Source organism: Phalangium opilio, unplaced genomic scaffold, assembly GCF_054372755.1.
Source record: "Phalangium opilio isolate 3A_F unplaced genomic scaffold, DU_Popi_V2 ptg000019l_1, whole genome shotgun sequence".
NCBI lineage: Eukaryota > Metazoa > Arthropoda > Arachnida > Opiliones > Phalangiidae > Phalangium > Phalangium opilio.
In genome coordinates this window covers 8,107,575-8,122,433 of record NW_028324152.1, presented here as the reverse complement: position 1 = coordinate 8,122,433, position 14,859 = coordinate 8,107,575, and the positions used below count along the sequence as shown (strand labels likewise).

Here is a 14,859-nt window from a genome sequence, read left to right as displayed (position 1 = left end):
GCCGTGTCTGTCTGTGTGTGTGTGTGTCTGTCTGTCTGTGTGTGTGTCTGTCTGTCAGACCCCACGTGACCGCGTTCGCAGTTTACAAATCGGAGCAAACAAATACCCGATTTCCGGAACGCGTTCGCGGTTCACGGAAATTTGGCCATTCATCTACCAACACCAGTCTTTACTTATTGGCTTCTAAGGACCACAATCTGCTAGTCTTTGTCCGTCCCACATGGACACTAGTCTGTACTTGCTTGCTTCTATGCACCACCATCTTCTGTTCTTCGTCAAGTTTACCTTGACACCAGCTTCTATGCACCACCATCTTCTGTTCTTCGTCAATTCCACATTGACACCAGCTTCTATGCACCACCATCTTCTGTTCTTCGTCAATTCCACATTGACACCAGCTTCTATGCACCACCATCTTCTGTTCTTCGTCAATTCCACATTGACACCAGCTTCAATGCACCACCATCTTCAGGTCTTTTGTCCATTCCACATGGACGCCAGTCAGTACATTCTGGCTTCTTTTCCTCCGTCATCGTTTGGTTTCAAGATATACGCGGCGATCGGCTAGGGTTACGAGAAACGTCTAGCCTCCCAATGGCAGGGCTTCCACCATCGGTTCACGCGAATGCGTTTTTATTTGGTTTTAAGATTTACGCGGCGAGCGGCTAGGGTTACGAGAAACGTCTAGCCTCCCAATGGCAGGGCTTCCACCATCGGTTCAAGCGAATGCGTTTTTATCTATTATTATAATGGAAACGAAACGTATATATACCCCAAAATTTGAAAAAAGCGGGCAAGAGGGGTACCCTTCACTTTAAACGTCAATATTAGCAAAGTTTCGAAAGATAATAGGAACAACTTTATTTTAAACGATTTAACTATTTTTAAAGTTATTTACTGGCGATTAAAATAATTAAAAATAATTATATTTATTTAAATATTAAAGATAAACCCAAGTACCGAAGTCGTTAAATCATTGCCTCCTATATCTATCAAGGCCCGTGCATTGCGTTATATTTCCTACATTGCCTCCTGTATCTATCAAGGCCCATGCATTGTGATATATTTCCTTCATTGCCTCCAATATCTATCGAGGCCCGTGCATTGCGATATATTTTTGAGAACAACAACCAAAATGGGAAGCTCCTCTCAGAACCATAATAATTTGTTTTCTCAGTTATATGAAATGAAAATATGGATAATATTTTCGGCAATTCGATTTGAATGGCTCTTTCTGATGTATCATTCTCTCAGCACTGTTCATAATGGACAGGAACGTAGAGATTCGAGACACTAGGAATTACGATAGTGTTTCAAATCCTCTGTATTGAGGGCTTAAAGGCTTGGAGTGAGTCGAAAGATAAATACACATCCTATTTTGTAGTTGTACCATGCGTACCACAATGTTGCCAGGCGTTTATTGAAGGATGCTTGGGTACTTGGTACAGACTGTTACGTCTACCAAGTTTCCTAGCATCCAAGAATAAATAGGATTCATAGAAGCCAGTGTTAAGGGCATGTCATGGGTCAAGTCGTTAAATATATCGACGCAGTTAAATAGCTGATGGCATTATTTTATCCACTTTCCCATTGCCTTCGAGTGGAAGTTCAACGTTGGCACGGACGACAGATGGCGCTCTTAAACTTCTACCCCCAAAAATCGTTGTTGTCTGCTCGTTTTGCCCTTCCGCGTTTTTTCGTTATAAACTTATGATTTAACGAACTGTTAAGATAAAATTTCATATTTCCTAAGACAGATAAGCTTCTACTCCTTTCATATTACTCCCAGTTAGATTTAATGCTTAAAAAATATATTTTCAATAAAAACACCGCTTCCACTAGTGGATTTATACTCCTTGTTAGATTAGTGTAGGTGTAGAGAGTAATCATTACAAACGCTAAAAAATATATTTTCAAAAATGAAGAACATAGAACATTTATTCTATATCAAAAAATATTTTGGTGGTAAGATTGCTTTAGAAAAATCCAAACGGCTAGATATTGGTAAAAAAGACATGTGTAAGCTATTTGTAGATGAAATAATTGTTTTACATGTTTTAAATGAGACTAAAACTTCCACTATTGTGTCTAAAAAAGTGTTGGCCATGTATATTTTTTAAATATGACGGAATTGCGGTTGATATGATAGCGCCCTATTTGCGAAAAAAACCTTTTTTTAAACAGTTGAATCATTCTTTGATAGAATTTCGAAGGAAGAAGTTAAGTGTTAGATTTGCTCGATTAATTTTGTTCGGCAAATAATATAATTAAGCCTTACGTATTACTGAAGGAGATTGATTTTGCCAACCTTTGTGAGTATTTAACTGTTTAATAATTATTTTGGTTAAGTGGGAGCCTAGCTTATGTGTGATTGGGTTGTGGCTTCCATGATTTGGGCACATTTGCTTTTTGTGTGGCGAGGTATGATTCAGCTTTGATATGGACAAATGTTACAAATCATACTGGTAGACTAAGAATGCGGTTGAGGTATAGCGAGAGAGTAGAGTTTCCACAGCAATTGAGAGATATTGAAAAGGCTTGAACAATAGACTATTTTAAAATTCAATTCCTGCACTTGCAAAGAATTAAAAAAAGCGATAGATGCATATATTTAGGTTGTTTAAGGGGTAGTGATAGTCATCTCCACTCGGAGAGGTAATATTTTGGCTTTCCCAACTTGTTACACAATACCTAACAAGCTTTTAACTTTTGGGCTTCCGTGGCGCAATGGTTAGCGCGTTCGGCTGTTAACCAATAGGTTGGTGGTTCGAGCCCATCCGGGAGCGGTGTTTTGAGGTCTCAGATGTGACGTAAAAAGTCAAGGTTTTTACACAATACCTGACGAGCATTTAACTTTTGGGCTTCCGTGGCGCAATGGTTTGCGCGTTCGGCTGTTAACCAATAGGTTGGTGGTTCGAGCCCATCCGGGAGCGGTGTTGTGAGGTCTCAGATGTGACGTAAAAAGTCAAGGTTTTTACACAATATCTGACGAGCATCTAATTTTTGGGCTTCCGTGGCGCAATGGTTAGCGCGTTCAGCTGTTAATCGAAAGGTTGGTGGTTCGAGCCCACCCGGGAGAGGTGTTGTGGGGTCTCAAATGTAACGTAGAAAGCCAAAGTTTTTCCACAATACCTGACAACCGTTTAATTTCTGAGCTTCCGTGGCTCAATGGTTAGCGCGTTCAGCTGTTAACCAATAGGTTGGTGGTTCGAGCCCACCCGGGAGCGGTGTTGTGTGATCTCAAATGTAACGTAGAAAGCCAAAGTTTTTCCTCAATACCTGACGACCATTTAATTTTTGGGCTTCCGTGGCGCAATGGTTAGCGCGTTCGGCTGTTAACCAATAGGTTGGTGGTTCGAGCCCATCCGGGAGCGGTGTTGTCTGGTCTCAGATGTGACGTAAAAAGTCAAGGTTTTTACACAATACCTGACGAGCATTTAATTTTTGGGCTTCCGTGGCACAAAGGTTAGCGCGTGCAGCTGTTAATCGAAAGGTTGGTGGTTCGAGCCCACCCGGGAGAGGTGTTGTGGGGTCTCAAATGTAACGTAGAAAGCCAAAGTTTTTCCACAATACCTGACAACAATTTAATTTCTGAGCTTCCGTGGCTCAATGGTTAGCGCGTTCGGCTGTTAACCAATAGGTTGGTGGTTCGACCCCATCCGGGAGCGGTGTTGTGAGGTCTCAGATGTGACGTAAAAAGTCAAGGTTTTTACATAATACCTGACGAGCATTTAACTTTTGGGCTTCCGTGTCGCAATGGTTAGCGCGTTCGGCTGTTAACCAATAGGTTGGTGGTTCGAGCCCATCCGGGAGCGGTGTTGTGAGGTCTCAGATGTGACGTAAAAAGTCAAGGTTTTTACACAATACCTGACGAGCATTTAATTTTTGGGCTTCCGTGGCACAATGGTTAGCGCGTGCAGCTGTTAATCGAAAGGTTGGTGGTTCGAGCCCACCCGGGAGAGGTGTTTTGGGGTCTCAAATGTAACGTAGAAAGCCAAAGTTTTTCCACAATACCTGACAACAATTTAATTTCTGAGCTTCCGTGGCTCAATGGTTAGCGCGTTCGGCTGTTAACCAATAGGTTGGTGGTTCGACCCCATCCGGGAGCGGTGTTGTGAGGTCTCAGATGTGACGTAAAAAGTCAAGGTTTTTACATAATACCTGACGAGCATTTAACTTTTGGGCTTCCGTGTCGCAATGGTTAGCGAGTTCGGCTGTTAACCAATAGGTTGGTGGTTCGAGCCATCCGGGAGCGGTGTTGTGAGGTCTCAGATGTGACGTAAAAAGTCAAGGTTTTTACACAATACCTAACGAGCATTTAACTTTTGGTCTTCCGTGGCACAATGGTTAGCGCGTTCAGCTGTTAATCGAAAGGTTGGTGGTTCGAGCCCACCCGGGAGAGGTGTTGTGGGGTCTCAAATGTAACGTAGAAAGCCAAAGTTTTTCCACAATACCTGACAACAATTTAATTTCTGAGCTTCCGTGGCTCAATGGTTAGCGCGTTCGGCTGTTAACCAATAGGTTGGTGGTTCGACCCCATCCGGGAGCGGTGTTGTGAGGTCTCAGATGTGACGTAAAACGTCAAGGTTTTTACATAATACCTGACGAGCATTTAACTTTTGGGCATCCGTGTCGCAATGGTTAGCGCGTTCGGCTGTTAACCAATAGGTTGGTGGTTCGAGCCCATCCGGGAGCGGTGTTGTGAGGTCTCAGATGTGACGTAAAAAGTCAAGGTTTTTACACAATACCTAACGAGCATTTAGCTTTTGGGCTTCCGTGGCACAATGGTTAGCGCGTTCAGCTGTTAATCGAAAGGTTGGTGGTTCGAGCCCACCCGGGAGAGGTGTTGTGGGGTCTCAAATGTAACGTAGAAAGCCAAAGTTTTTCCACAATACCTGACAACAATTTAATTTCTGAGCTTCCGTGGCTCAATGGTTAGCGCGTTCGGCTGTTAACCAATAGGTTGGTGGTTCGACCCCATCCGGGAGCGGTGTTGTGAGGTCTCAGATGTGACGTAAAAAGTCAAGATTTTTACACAATACCTGACGAGCATTTAACTTTTGGGCTTCCGTGGCGCAATGGTTAGCGCGTTCGGCTGTTAACCAATAGGTTGGTGGTTCGAGCCCATCCGGGAGCGGTGTTGTGAGGTCTCAGATGTGACGTAAGAAGTCAAGGTTTTTACACAATACCTGACGATTATTTAACTTTTGGGCTTCCGTGGCGCAATGGTTAGCGCGTTCGGCTGTTAATCAATAGGTTGGTGGTTCGAGCCCATCCGGGAGCGGTGTTGTGAGGTCTCAGATGTGACGTAAAAAGTCAAGGTTTTTACACAATACCTGACGAGCATTTAATTTTTGGGATTCCGTGGCGCAAAGGTTAGCGCGTTCAGCTGTTAATCGAAAGGTTAGTGGTTCGAGCCCATCCGGGAGCGGTGTTGTGAGGTCTCAGATGTGACGTAAGATGTCAAGGTTTTTACACAATACCTGACGAGTATTTAACTTTTGGGCTTCCGTGGCGCAATGGTTAGCGCGTTCGGCTGTTAACAAATAGGTTGGTGGTTCGAGCCCATCCGGGAGCGGTGTTGTGAGTTCTCAGATGTGACGTAAAAAGTCAAGTTTTTTGCACAATACCTGACGAGCATTTAGCTTTTGGGCTTCCGTGGCGCAATGGTTAGCGCGTTCGGCTGTTAAGCAATAGGTTGGTGGTTCGAGCCCATCCGGGAGCGGTGTTGTGAGGTCTCAGATGTGACGTAAAAAGTCAAGGTTTTTACACAATACCTGACGAGCATTTAAATTTTGGGCTTCCTTGGCGCAATGGTTAGAGCGTTCGGCTGTTAACCAATAGGTTGGTGGTTCGAGCCCACCCGGAACGGTGTTGTGGGATCTGAAATGTAACGTAGAAAGCCAAAGTTTTTGAACAATAAATGACGACCATTTAATTTTTGGGCTTCCGTGGCGCAATGGTTAGCGCGTTCGGCTGTTAACCAATAGGTTGGTGGTTCGACCCCATCCGGGAGCGGTGTTGTGAGGTCTCAGATGTGACGTAAAATGTCAAGGTTAGAAAGATGAAGGTTAATTTGTCTCACTTAATTTAAATTCGAATTTTTAACTAGCACTCTCGGCAACGGTTCTCGTCCGATCGCCGACGTTAGCAGCGTCGAGCGCAGTCAGTACTTGGGAATACTGCGTGCCGTTGGTTTTTCACTTTTGTTTCCTCTATTAAATTCCACCCGATTTGAAAAAAGCACACATATCTTCTTTTTGTTATTGTTTTATAAAGATGAAAGTTAATTAAATTCAAATTATTAACTTGCACTCTCGGCAACGGCCATATCACGCTGAATACACCGGTGTTCGTCCGAAAACCGAAGTTAAGCAGCGTCGAGCGTAGTCACTACTTGGGAGGGAGACCACTTAGGTACACTGCGTGCCGTTGGCTTTTTCACATTTTTTTCCTCTTTTAAATTCCAATAGATTTGAAAAGAGCAAACTTATTTTCTTTTTGTTATTGTTTTAAAAAGATGATGGTTAATTTGTCTCACTTAATTTAAATTCGAATTATTAACTAGCACTCTCGGCAACGACCATATCACGCTGAAAAAAGCGGTTCTCGTCCGATCACCGAAGTTAAGCAGCGTCGAGCGCAGTCAGTACTTGCGATGGAGACCACTTAGGAACACTGCGAGCCGTTGGCTTTTTCACTTTTTTTTCCTCTTTTAAATTTTAATAGATAAGAAAAAAGCAAACATATCTTCTTTTTTGTTATTGTTTTATAAAGATGAAAGTTAATTAAATTCAAATTATTAACTAGCACTCTCGGCAACGGCCATATCACGCTGAATACACCGGTTCTCGTCCGATAACCGAAGTTAAGCAGCGTCGAGCGCAGTCAGTACTTGGGAGGGAGACCACTTAGGAACACTGCGTGCCGTTGATTTTTTCACTTTTTTTTCCTCTTATAAATTTTAATAGATATGAAAAAAGCAAACATGTTTTTTTTGTTATTGTTTTAAAATGATGAAGGTTAATTTGTCTCACTTAATTTAAATTCGAATTATTAACAAGCACTCTCGGCAACGGCCATATCACGCTGAAAACACCGGTTTTCCTCCGACCACCGAAGTTAAGCAGCGTCGAGCGCATACAGTACTTGGGAATACTGCGTTCCGTTGGTTTTTCACTTTTGTTTCCTCTTTTAAATTCCACCCGATATGAAAGAAGCAAACATATCTTCTTTTTGTTATTGTTTTATAAAGATGAAAGTTAATTAAATTCAAATTATTAACTAGCACTCTCGGCAACGGCCGTATCACGCTGAATACACCGGTTCTCGTCCGATAACCGAAGTTAAGCAGCGTCGAGCGCAGTCAGTACTTGGGAACACTGCATGCCGATGGCTTTTTCACTTTTGTTTCCTCTTAAATTCCACCAGATATGAAAAAACAAACATATCTTCTTATTGTTATTTTTTATAAAGATGAAGGTTAATTAAGTTCAAATTATTAACTAGCACTCTCGGCAACGGCCATATCACGCTGAATACACCGGTTCTCGTCCGATCACCGAAGTTAAGCAGCGTCGAGCGCAGTCAGTACTTGGGAGGGCGACCACTTAGGAACACTGCGTACCGTTAGCTTTTTCACTTTTTTTTTCCTCTTTTAAATTCCAATAGATATGAAAAAAGCAAACATATTTTCTTTTTTTTTATTGTTTTAAAAAGATGAAGGTTAATTTGTCTCACTTAATTTAAATTCGAATTATTATCTAGCACTCTCGGCAACGGCCATATCACGCAGAGAACACCGGTTCTCGTCCGATCGCCGACGTTAGCAGCGTCGAGCGCAGTCAGTACTTGGGAATACTGCGTGCCGTTGGTTTTTCACTTTTGTTTCCTCTTTTAAATTCCACCCGATTTGAAAAAGCACACATATCTTCTTTTTGTTATTGTTTTATAAAGATGAAAGTTAATTAAATTAAAATTATTAACTAGCACTCTCGGCAACGGCCATATCACGCTGAATACACCGGTTCTCGTCCGATAACTGAAGTTAAGCAGCGTCGAGCGCAGTCACTACTTGGGAGGGAGACCACTTAGGAACACTGCGTGCCGTTGGCTTTTTCACTTTTTTTTCCTCTTTTAAATTTTAATAGATATGAAAAAAGCAAACATGTTTTCATTTTGTTATTGTTTTAAAATGATGAAGGTTAATTTGTCTCACTTAATTTATATTCGAATTATTAACTAGCACTCTCGGCAACGACCATATCACGCTGAATACAGCGGTTCTCGTCCGATCACCGTAGTTAAGCAGCGTCGAGGGCAGTCAGTACTTGGGATGGAGACCACTTAGGAACACTGCGTGCCGTTGGCTTTTTCACTTTTTTTCCTCTTTTAAATTTTAATAGATATGAAAAAAGCAAACATATCTTCTTTTTTGTTATTGTTTTATAAAGATGAAAGTTAATTAAATTCAAATTATTAACTAGCACTCTCGGCAACGGCCATATCACGCTGAATACACCCGTTCTCGTCCGATCACCGAAGTTAAGCAGCGTCGAGCGCAGTCAGTACTTGGGAGGGCGACCACTTAGGAACACTGCGTGCCGTTAGCTTTTTCACTTTTTTTTTCCTCTTTTAAATTCCAATAGATATGAAACAAGTTGGGAAAGCCAAAATATTACCTCTCCGAGTGGAGATGACTATCACTACCCCTTAAACAACCTAAATATATGCATCTATCGCTTTTTTTAATTCTTTGCAAGTGCAGGAATTGAATTTTAAAATAGTCTATTGTTCAAGCCTTTTCAATATCTCTCAATTGCTGTGGAAACTCTACTCTCTCGCTATACCTCAACCGCATTCTTAGTCTACCAGTATGATTTGTAACATTTGTCCATATCAAAGCAGAATCATACCTCGGCACAAAAAAAGCAAATGTGCCCAAATCATGGAAGCCGCAACCCAATCACACATAAGCTAGGCTCCCACTTAACCAAAATAATTATTAAACAGTTAAATACTCACAAAGGTTGGCAAAATCAATCTCCTTCAGCAGGGTTGGCAAGTTTTTAACAAATTGTTTTAAACTTTGGTTTAAAACTTGTTTTAAACAGCCATGAAAAAAAACTTTAATTTGTTTAAAACGTTTTAAACAAAAAGTTTAAAACATGTTTTTTTTATGGAGAAAAATTTCGAATATTTTTAACTCTTTTTTTATTTGAAAATGAGCGAAAAGATTAAATAATAGAAATAATAAGCTTCAGTCAAAACCTTCCTTTATTCGACTGTTTCAAATGTGTGTTTAATTGTTTGGAGACCCTACCAGTTGTTTTATCCATTACTAATCTGTATTGAAGACTATTATTCAAAAATATGATTAAGGATAACTTATTTTGTCATCTACTTAAAGCAAAGCAATAACATTTTTCCTATGTGGTTTCTCTACACTGTTGGTACATTTTACTGTTCTAAAAAGATTACGCGTAATCTATAAAGCCAGGCCTTTGACAATGCTAAAATTAATACGCCTAATCCGAAAACGGAAAACATGAGCGCCTACAAATAAGTAAGGGGTGGTGACGTTTCAAATGTATGATGAGTTCTGACCAAGAAACTCGGAAGTACGGAAGCTTAAATGACTGAATAGTGGCCACAAAAGAAATCAGGCATTTAGACATTAGGGGTTAAATGTACAAATTTACGCATCACACTCATTTTGTATCCGCTATTAAAAAAATTATATTTTCCTTTTGAAAAGATCGTTTGCTCTTTTTTAAACAGTCAGTAGAATTTTTCAAATATTCAATATTGTACCCTCAACACGTACTCCCTTTTAAATAATTAATTTCATGATAAAATGTTTTCCGAAAATCTAACTTTAAATCGTGTTATAAACAATAAAAACACAAATTTTTTTAACTAAGTTTTTGCCAACCCTGACAAGGACCCTTTCTTACACCTTCAAATTCTAAATTTTAGGAGCTCTTGATTTTCCTGTTTGACTTTGCAGTACATGTTCGTTGTACGTTGGTCTAGGGGTATGATGCTCGCGCTGGTTGCGAGTGGTACCAGGTTAAATCCCGGAAGGTCGCGTCTTAGAGCTTCATATTATAAATTTAGGAGTATTTTTATTTTCGTGTTTTACTTCTCAACACGTTTCGTGGTCCGTTGGTCTAGGTGTATAATACTTGCTTTGGGTTCAAGTGGTCCCTGGTTTTAATTCCACACGGACAATTTCTTAAACCTTGAAATTCTAAATTTATTCAATATTGAACGCTCAAAATAATTAATATCATAAAATAATTTAGGAAAATATAATTTGTTCTTGAAAATGCTTAAATTTGTAGTTTTTTCAATCAATTTGGAGGGAATAAAACGACTAACTGTTAAATCAGTTGATTGAATTAAATATTGATTAAGGATTAAATTAATATAAATAAAGAAAAATTGCAATATCGGGACTTCAGTCAATTGATAAACGTCACTCTTATCGTTTATTTTTCCGGCTTGGTCCAAACCAAGACCTTTTTTTAATCAAGTAGGTTGTGAAAATAAGCGCCTTGCGCTAGCGAGAGTAGTGGCTTAAATGGAGAGCCGCGATATAGACTATTAGATCTGGAAGAGTGATTTAAACATGTTTAAAACTAGTTTTTTTGTGTTTTTTTACTGTTTTTTTCTACTTGTTTAAAAAACAGTTTAAATCAAAAAATCGTGTTTCAAACAATAAAAAACACAACTTTTGTTTTTTTTTAAAAAAAACTTAATTTTTGCCAACCCTGTCCTTCAGTAATACGTAAGGCTTAATTATATTATTTGCCGAACAAAATTAATCGAGCAAATCTAACACTTAACTTCTTCCTTCGAAATTCTATCAAAGAATGATTCAACTGTTTAAAAAAAGGTTTTTTTCGCAAATAGGGCGCTATCATATCAACCGCAATTCCGTCATATTTAAAAAATATACATGGCCAACACTTTTTTAGACACAATAGTGGAAGTTTTAGTCTCATTTAAAACATGTAAAACAATTATTTCATCTACAAATAGCTTACACATGTCTTTTTTACCAATATCTAGCCGTTTGGATTTTTCTAAAGCAATCTTACCACCAAAATATTTTTTGATATAGAATAAATGTTCTATGTTCTTCATTTTTGAAAATATATTTTTTAGCGTTTGTAATGATTACTCTCTACACCTACACTAATCTAACAAGGAGTATAAATCCACTAGTGGAAGCGGTGTTTTTATTGAAAATATATTTTTTAAGCATTAAATCTAACTGGGAGTAATATGAAAGGAGTAGAAGCTTATCTGTCTTAGGAAATATGAAATTTTATCTTAACAGTTCGTTAAATCATAAGTTTATAACGAAAAAACGCGGAAGGGCAAAACGAGCAGACAACAACGATTTTTGGGGGTAGAAGTTTAAGAGCGCCATCTGTCGTCCGTGCCAACGTTGAACTTCCACTCGAAGGCAATGGGAAAGTGGATAAAATAATGCCATCAGCTATTTAACTGCGTCGATATATTTAACGACTTGACCCATGACATGCCCTTAACACTGGCTTCTATGAATCCTATTTATTCTTGGATGCTAGGAAACTTGGTAGACGTAACAGTCTGTACCAAGTACCCAAGCATCCTTCAATAAACGCCTGGCAACATTGTGGTACGCATGGTACAACTACAAAATAGGATGTGTATTTATCTTTCGACTCACTCCAAGCCTTTAAGCCCTCAATACAGAGGATTTGAAACACTATCGTAATTCCTAGTGTCTCGAATCTCTACGTTCCTGTCCATTATGAACAGTGCTGAGAGAATGATACATCAGAAAGAGCCATTCAAATCGAATTGCCGAAAATATTATCCATATTTTCATTTCATATAACTGAGAAAACAAATTATTATGGTTCTGAGAGGAGCTTCCCATTTTGGTTGTTGTTCTCAAAAATATATCGCAATGCACGGGCCTCGATAGATATTGGAGGCAATGAAGGAAATATATCACAATGCATGGGCCTTGATAGATACAGGAGGCAATGTAGGAAATATAACGCAATGCACGGGCCTTGATAGATATAGGAGGCAATGATTTAACGACTTCGGTACTTGGGTTTATCTTTAATATTTAAATAAATATAATTATTTTTAATTATTTTAATCGCCAGTAAATAACTTTAAAAATAGTTAAATCGTTTAAAATAAAGTTGTTCCTATTATCTTTCGAAACTTTGCTAATATTGACGTTTAAAGTGAAGGGTACCCCTCTTGCCCGCTTTTTTCAAATTTTGGGGTATATATACGTTTCGTTTCCATTATAATAATAGATAAAAACGCATTCGCTTGAACCGATGGTGGAAGCCCTGCCATTGGGAGGCTAGACGTTTCTCGTAACCCTAGCCGATCGCCGCGTATATCTTGAAACCAAACGATGACGGAGGAAAAGAAGCCAGAATGTACTGACTGGCGTCCATGTGGAATGGACAAAAGACCTGAAGATGGTGGTGCATTGAAGCTGGTGTCAATGTGGAATTGACGAAGAACAGAAGATGGTGGTGCATAGAAGCTGGTGTCAATGTGGAATTGACGAAGAACAGAAGATGGTGGTGCATAGAAGCTGGTGTCAATGTGGAATTGACGAAGAACAGAAGATGGTGGTGCATAGAAGCTGGTGTCAAGGTAAACTTGACGAAGAACAGAAGATGGTGGTGCATAGAAGCAAGCAAGTACAGACTAGTGTCCATGTGGGACGGACAAAGACTAGCAGATTGTGGTCCTTAGAAGCCAATAAGTAAAGACTGGTGTTGGTAGATGAATGGCCAAATTTCCGTGAACCGCGAACGCGTTCCGGAAATCGGGTATTTGTTTGCTCCGATTTGTAAACTGCGAACGCGGTCACGTGGGGTCTGACAGACGGACACACACACAGACAGACAGACACACACACAGACAGACACGGCCGGTGTAATACCTCTCCGTGACATACGTCACTCGGAGAGGTAAAAAGCAAACATATTTTCTTTTTTTTATTGTTTTAAAAAGATGAAGGTTAATTTGTCTCACTTAATTTAAATTCGAATTATTATCTAGCACTCTCGGCAACGGCCATATCACGCAGAGAACACCGGTTCTCGTCCGATCGCCGACGTTAGCAGCGTCGAGCGCAGTCAGTACTTGGGAATACTGCGTGCCGTTGGTTTTTCACTTTTGTTTCCTCTTTTAAATTCCACCCGATTTGAAAAAGCACACATATCTTCTTTTTGTTATTGTTTTATAAAGATGAAAGTTAATTAAATTAAAATTATTAACTTGCACTCTCGGCAACGGCCATATCACGCTGAATACACCGGTTCTCGTCCGATAACTGAAGTTAAGCAGCGTCGAGCGCAGTCACTACTTGGGAGGGAGACCACTTAGGAACACTGCGTGCCGTTGGCTTTTTCACTTTTTTTTCCTCTTTTAAATTTTAATAGATATGAAAAAAGCAAACATGTTTTCATTTTGTTATTGTTTTAAAATGATGAAGGTTAATTTGTCTCACTTAATTTATTTTCGAATTATTAACTAGCACTCTCGGCAACGACCATATCACGCTGAATACAGCGGTTCTCGTCCGATCACCGTAGTTAAGCAGCGTCGAGGGCAGTCAGTACTTGGGATGGAGACCACTTAGGAACACTGCGTGCCGTTGGCTTTTTCACTTTTATTTCCTCTTTTAAATTTTAATAGATATGAAAAAAGCAAACATATCTTCTTTTTTGTTATTGTTTTATAAAGATGAAAGTTAATTAAATTCAAATTATTAACTAGCACTCTCGGCAACGGCCATATCACGCTGAATACACCCGTTCTCGTCCGATCACCGAAGTTAAGCAGCGTCGAGCGCAGTCAGTACTTGGGAGGGCGACCACTTAGGAACACTGCGTGCCGTTAGCTTTTTCACTTTTTTTTTCCTCTTTTAAATTCCAATAGATATGAAAAAAGCAAACATATTTTCATTTTGTTATTGTTTTAAAAAGATGAAGGTTAATTTGTCTCACTTAATTTAAATTCGAATTATTATCTAGCACTCTCGGCAACGGCCATATCACGCTGAGAACACCGGTTCTCGTCCGATCGCCGACGTTAGCAGCGTCGAGCGCAGTCAGTACTTGGGAATACTGCGTGCCGTTGGCTTTTTCACTTTTGTTTCCTCTTTAAAATTTTAATAGATATGAAAAAAGCAAACATATCTTCTTTTTTGTTATTGTTTTATAAAGATGAAAGTTAATTAAATTCAAATTATTAACTAGCACTCTCGGCAACGGCCATATCACGCTGAATACACCGGTTCTCGTCCGATAACCGTAGTTAAGCAGCGTCGAGCGCATACAGTACTTGGGAATACTGCGTTCCGTTGGTTTTTTACTTTTGTTTCCTCTTTTAAATTTCACCCGATATGAAAGAAGCAAACATATCTTTTTTTGTTATTGTTTTATAAAGATGAAAGTTAATTAAATTCAAATTATTAACTAGCACTCTCGGCAACGGCCATATCACACTGAATACACCGGTTCTCGTACGATCACCGAAGTTAAGAAGCGTCGAGCGCAGTCAGTACTTGGGAGGGCGTCCACTTAGGAACACTGCGTGCCGTTAGCTTTTTCACTTTTTTCCTCTTTTAAATTCCAATAGATATAAAAAAGCAAACATATTTTCTTTTTGTTATTGTTTTAAAAAGATGAAGGTTAATTTGTCTCACTTAATTTAAGTTCGAATTATTATCTAGCACTCTCGGCAACGGCCATATCACGCTGAGAACACCGGTTCTCGTCCGATCGCCGACGTTGGCAGCGTCGAGCGCAGTCAGTACTT

General features: G+C 39.6%; 11 pseudogenes; all 11 read left to right on the top strand.

Annotated features, from left to right (window-relative positions):
• Positions 1 to 6,319: 6,319 nt before the first annotated feature.
• LOC149701585 (5S ribosomal RNA) lies at positions 6,320 to 6,438 on the top strand (annotated as a pseudogene).
• A 137-nt stretch (positions 6,439 to 6,575) lies between these two features.
• On the top strand, positions 6,576 to 6,694 carry LOC149701584 (5S ribosomal RNA; annotated as a pseudogene).
• A 123-nt stretch (positions 6,695 to 6,817) lies between these two features.
• LOC149701583 (5S ribosomal RNA) lies at positions 6,818 to 6,936 on the top strand (annotated as a pseudogene).
• A 580-nt stretch (positions 6,937 to 7,516) lies between these two features.
• On the top strand, positions 7,517 to 7,635 carry LOC149701582 (5S ribosomal RNA; annotated as a pseudogene).
• A 361-nt stretch (positions 7,636 to 7,996) lies between these two features.
• On the top strand, positions 7,997 to 8,115 carry LOC149701581 (5S ribosomal RNA; annotated as a pseudogene).
• A 137-nt stretch (positions 8,116 to 8,252) lies between these two features.
• LOC149701580 (5S ribosomal RNA) lies at positions 8,253 to 8,371 on the top strand (annotated as a pseudogene).
• A 122-nt stretch (positions 8,372 to 8,493) lies between these two features.
• On the top strand, positions 8,494 to 8,612 carry LOC149701579 (5S ribosomal RNA; annotated as a pseudogene).
• A 4,712-nt stretch (positions 8,613 to 13,324) lies between these two features.
• Positions 13,325 to 13,443, top strand: LOC149701578 (5S ribosomal RNA; annotated as a pseudogene).
• A 137-nt stretch (positions 13,444 to 13,580) lies between these two features.
• On the top strand, positions 13,581 to 13,699 carry LOC149701577 (5S ribosomal RNA; annotated as a pseudogene).
• Positions 13,700 to 13,822: 123 nt separating this feature from the next.
• Positions 13,823 to 13,941, top strand: LOC149701576 (5S ribosomal RNA; annotated as a pseudogene).
• Positions 13,942 to 14,527: 586 nt separating this feature from the next.
• LOC149701575 (5S ribosomal RNA) lies at positions 14,528 to 14,646 on the top strand (annotated as a pseudogene).
• Positions 14,647 to 14,859: the final 213 nt, after the last annotated feature.